The sequence below is a fragment of the Euprymna scolopes genome, chromosome 46 (assembly GCF_053919585.1).
Source record: "Euprymna scolopes isolate OS-2025 chromosome 46, ASM5391958v1, whole genome shotgun sequence".
Classification (NCBI taxonomy): Eukaryota; Metazoa; Mollusca; class Cephalopoda; order Sepiida; family Sepiolidae; genus Euprymna; species Euprymna scolopes.
This window is the reverse complement of record NC_136527.1, coordinates 198,059,828-198,065,827: the sequence shown is the minus strand read 5'-3', so window position 1 is coordinate 198,065,827 and position 6,000 is coordinate 198,059,828.

Sequence of the window (6,000 nt, the reverse complement as noted above, 5' to 3'; positions counted from 1 at the left end):
TGAGGGGGAACCTTTGCAGCTCGAGGATGTGGAGTTGACTCAGGCGGACGGCATGGACCTTAAACTTGAGGGTGTGACCAATATACCCTTCAAGTTAGGTGACCAAAATGGACAAATGAAGGTGTATTTCGCAAGGAATTTACAAAGAGAGTTAACACTCGGCAATGTCTGGTTGCAAATCCAGGGGGCGAAGGTTAGCTTTTGGCCACCCACTCTGACAAATTCGCCGATGACAGTCCCTTTGATCAAGGCTAGATGGAAGGAAGACACCAGTCGTAAGGCGTCCAAACCAAAGTCTATCTTGGATAACGTGGGCATCCATGAGAAGGAAGGCCCACTTGATGGCGATTATTAAAGCTCGTCCGAGTGTGAAGAGATGATTAGCTGATCTGGCAATAGCCGTTAAAAGAGAAAAAGAAAAAGAGAAAATAGAGAGAATAATAATGATACTGAGATATTAATAGCTTAGCTGAGTCTCCTTCCAAAAATTGTACAGGTTTTCTGTCGACGGCAAATAGCATAATTTAATTTTGCAGAAAGAAAATGCAGAAAAAAACAAAAGGTTTTTGTGATTTTAAAATATTGCATAATTTTAACAAGGATAGAAAGGAAGAGAAAGAAAACAATGTTCATGATCCCTTGTGTGTGGATGTGGGAAGGAGATGAGAGAGAGATTCAGCCGGCCTCTGCTGTGTGAGAGACGGAGTGGGGGTCTGTATAGAGTCACATCGGCTGGCTCGGTTGGTGTCAGCGAGAGGGAAGGTGGGAGCGATCGTACTTGAATGTCATACCCTGACGACCGCCACTCACCCTCGAGCATATTGGAAGGGGAGGAGTATTTCGAATTATTGATTCTTCTCCTCTTCCTTTTATTTTTTTTTCTTCTTTCTGTCCCCTGGGTGTACATACCGTGTGATCGGATTTAATATTAAATGTTAGGAATATTAAGTAACATATTTTTTTCTAAAATGGAAAATGAGTATTGATTTAATCAGTCGTGAAGAATTTAAAACTTCTGAGAATTGTGTTTTTATGTATTAAACGAGAATAACTGGAGATATACATTTTTGAGAGTTGAATTAGATTTTTTTTGGAAAAAAAAGTTTTTGTTACCCCAGTCTGGTAGGATACGCTTATTAAAGCTGAACAGAATTAGTGAGAGTTCGGTCGAGGATAATTAAAGGCATTAGTTTCCGATATTAAATGGACCTTTGGAGGAATTAAAATTTTGCCCAAGTCAGGAAGGATTTCTTATTTGCGAGATATGAGTTAAGAGGCCGCACTTTTAGCAGGAATTACTTGGAATTAATTATTAGCATCAATGAGTGAATTGATAACTGAATTAATTTGTGCGTGAAAAGTGATTTATTATTTTTTTGGATGGAGTTTTCCATTGCATGTAAATCAGGTGCGTGATTGGGAAAAAAGATAGAATTTCTCATGCGATAGCGAGGTGTTAGCTGAGTCTCCTTGAGGATATCGACCTGGAAGGACGGTCGATATTACACATTTTAGTGCTTGATTTTTTATAATTGGTTGGAATTGATCCGGGGACTTTCAGCTGGACTGTTGGGATAGGTGGTGATTATGGTTGATGATTTTATAATTGGTTGGAATGGATCCTAGGCGTTTCAGCTGGACTGTTGCGATAGGTGGTGATTATGGTTGATGTTTTTATAATTGGTTGGAATGGATCCGGGGCGTTTCAGCTGGACTGTTGGTATAGGTGGTGATTATGGTTTACCAGCCTTCATGTTACTCAGTGTGTCTGGACAGGGCCCGCTCGGGCACATTCTTTGGGTGAGGCGCTGGGGGCATGGTTAATATTTCATAATTCTTTTTATAGTTGTGAATGAGTTTGAATTATCGAACCAGGTTCGATAGATCGAGGAATCGTGTATTCTTGGAGGCGGAAGAATGGCACCTTCGACCTTCAGATCCCTGTGGTAAATTAGGGATGAGAAAAGATGGTGACGACTCAATCGAGTTCTTTTGTTGGGTGTGGTGACCGGGGACGAAGTGCTTTAATCGATGATACCTAATTTGCATGATCTGCTGACGCAGTCCTGCTGAGAAATCGACGAGGATGAAGGGTTTCTTAGCCCTTAAGAAATTGTTTTGTTCGATGCATGATGACGTTGGCTTGCCGTGGTTGTTCTTTAAGTGAGATGTCTTTTTGCCAGGAAATTAGTTCCTGAGTCACCTGCGAGTAGCTATTCGCAGGAAGGTGTTTTTCTTCGTTAGTGACTTTTGTACAACAACTCTTTGATTTTATGGGCGTTGCTATTGATGTAGCATGTTCCTTGTTATTCTTGTTGATGTTATTGGCCGACCATGCTCGCCTTCTTTCTTAGACAGAGTATCCACACACACGGTGTTACTATGGGAAGAGGGTCCCTGGTGATTTAATTGTGCTTTCAGTTTTGTTGTCTCGTCGTTCCATTTTTGGGGATGCATCGTCAATTGGGCATGGTCGTGTTTCTTTTAATGCCTTATTGTTGGGCACCCGGCACCATACGTTGTTGTTGATGTATTAGTGGATGATTGAGTTGAGTATTGTGGAAATATAATAACATCCTGGGGTGTAGTGCGCGTTTGGAAGCTGAAAGAATATTAGTGTTTGTATATATACCCCTCTGGGATCGACGAACTAAATACGAGGTTTATCAGGTTATTACTCCACCCGTTCCATATCCTCTAAACACACCCAAGTTAGGGTTGGTAGCCAGTTAAAGAGTGAAGTTAGAGTATGTAGCATTCAATATGGCTAGAGATAAATTTATGCTGTTGAATAAGCGAAAGGCAGGAATATGCCAAAATAATGGTCTTGGAATTTGCTGGTCACAGAGTCCATTGTATGTCACTGGATATCAAGAGTTGTGTGTGTTGGGATTATTTCAGGGGGATGAGAGAGTGATAAATAGCGTCTGCAAGGTTGAAGTGGCAAGTGAAGGTATTTTGCCACTGGCTATACGAGTAGCTGGTTGGTATCGACGCAACAGAATGGAATTGTCTAAGGTATGTGGTAATACGGCTGCTGGGATAATCAAGGTGGGACCGCCTTTAACTATGGGAGAACTGGACAGGGGTTGTGAAGCCCGGGGAAAGGGCATAGGATTGCCTGCATATTATCAGGTTGAGGAACGGTATTTGTTAAAAGCACCTGAGGTAGAGTGGGCGAATGACCAATTGACTAACGTCACTGACCTCTGGAACCCCCCGATCCATCGTTCACCGCCACATTCCGTACTTAGGCTACTAAAAGCCATGGGAGGAGTTAGACAAATAGATTTGAGTGAATTACAGGCCCGACTAAATGGTCTGGAGAATACAGAAACTAGGGATAGGCTTCATAAGGTATTGGTTACAGGAGCAGGAGTGAGCACGCTAGTAACGATAATTGTGCTGTTGTTAGTGGTTGTATGATGCGTGAAGAGAGCGAAGATGGAAAGAGAACAAGGTGATGAGCATCTCGAGGCTGATTGCACGGATGGCGGGAGAGACCCTGGTTCGAAACCGCCTGTGATTCTGAAAAATGCGGTTGCTGGTGCTGATGAAAACAAAGTGCGACCTGAAGACCTCCCTGATGCTGAAATCCAGAGGAACTGAAGACGACTTGAAGATCTTCTTTTCTCTTTCTTTCTTTTCTCTCTGTTTTATCTAAAATTCTTCCAGGGCGCTGAGTTGAAAACCGTCGAAAGAAAGTCCTAACGATACCTTGAATGACCGTCTATTGAGGTGAGAAGTTCTCAGTGAAAGAAAATCTTACAAGATATTTAAAAAGAAGACTTGAATTGTGAAATAAAATGGGAGGGTCAACTACAACTGCTTAAGGTGAGAAAAATTCCCCCAGCTCAATAAAAAGCGAGTCCTTTCAGAACCCTGATTAGGGCTGCATACCCTGTATTACGAGACGATGCTGTTGATAGCAGCGAAGCGAAAAAAAAAACTTTAAAAAATAAGAACTTTTGTGACTGTGACTCTGGAAAAAAACATTTTTGAACTATGAAAAAATTGATGAAAAGAAATTCGAAAAAGGGGAATAACTCTTATAAAGCCTTGAAAAAGAAACAAGTCGAATAATGTTATTTGAAAAAGGACAAAACTTTTAAACAAGGGGAGTAACTCTTATGAGCAACTTGATGAACTTAATGCATTTTATGGAGTGACAATTTTTTAAATGATAATAGAAATATTATATTTAAAAAAACAGTTTACAAAGTGCCAGCGCGCCTTCATGCAGCCATTTTTTTACGTAATGAAATCAGTTGAATTTTACGAGTTGAATAGTTTTCAATTTTTAAACTTTAAAAATCTATCTACATTTTTCTATTGGTTCAATTTTTACAATAATTTCAGGATCAATGGGAAATATTATGCTCTTTCCAATAAACCAAATACAATATTTTAGATAAACGTGTTTTTTTAATTCGATCCCCATTTTGAAAGGTATATTCAAATTTTTATAATTAATTTATGTACCAAGGTTTTATATATAACAGATTGAAGATAAAATATTTTTATAAAAAATATGTTGATTTTTTTAAAGTGGAAGCGTATGTTATGCTTAGAATGTCAAGTAAATATGGGACGCTTACGACAATTTTTTCTATTTCATTCAATGTTTTCTTGTTTTAGATATTTACAAAAATCAGTCTGTAAAGAAGTATTAAAATATATCAATTAAAAACTAATGTATTTCATTAAGAGAATAAAAAAAATTAAAAATCTGTCAACTGTTTTTTTTTGTTTCACGGCAAAAACTTATAAGTGAATGTGTTCAGTTTTAAAGTACGAAGGCACCAAAATACTATTTTTGGTTTACAGCACGCATTAAAAATACATATTAATTATGTCCCTTTAAGGCACCGGAATATAAATATATATTTGAACAGTTCGCGTTTTTTTACCACGAATTTTTACTGACGATTTCTGACACTGCTAACCAACCACCAAACGAATATTTTGGGCGATGTAAATATAGTTTCTTACGGATCGATAGTTGTTCCATACTGAGATACAAAACAAATCTACTTGAATTACAAATACTCCTTTCACAACAGAAGTTACGATAAATTTCGTTTTCTTACAAATATATTGTTTCAACCTCATCTTTAAAACCAGTCACACAAATTTCTCCTTCAAGTATGAGAGACAACCCGTCGAATTGAACATGGTCATATGTATGTCGGCTGCTACTATTTATTAGCTTTTATTGGCAAGGAGCAATAATAGACTGGAAAAATTTCAGCTCGGAAAGAGGATTACTGTTTCTGCATCGATGCTGAGATTCTGAATGATGGGTCCTGCGGACTAAATGAACGATCTTCACACGTTCAATAACAGCTGATCAAACATAGGGGTGGAAAAGGAATACTTAGCTGAAGAGCCAAGACCAAACATTTGTGTAGAATTAGAAAGCGATATTTTCAAACAGCTCGAACTCACATACACTAGACCGTCTCGTAAAATACAGCAGATAGCTTTGTAAATTATCTGAAGAACATGCCAGAAACTAAAATATGTCCATGTGAATCACCTAGAGACAACGTTTACAATAATGTATGATTGAGTCTAGGAATGTTGCGTTGCTCTTAGAACAGGCAGCGAATGATTTTCCAAGGTTATCAATCAATCGTTACATAAAGAAGGTCGCCATTAATTAATAGCGAGTGACTTGAAAAACAGAATCGAATGATGGTATTATCGTTTAGCTGTAGTTTTCCCCCTTTTACTGACAACTACACCAAAGCATAGTGAAGGGGCGCTACTCTTTTTTTCCCAGGATCACTTCTGTATGATTCGACCGAGGAGTGAATTCCAGGCTCTCAGTCCATTGGCGAACACTCTAACCAGCGTCTTTAACAATTACAAGAAACATTCTCAACCACTAATAGACATAACTAATGATACATTACATGAAAATACTTCTTTCAAACTCCTTGGCTTAACGTTCAGGAGGAACATGAGTTGGGACAGATACATTGAGTTCATTGCCAA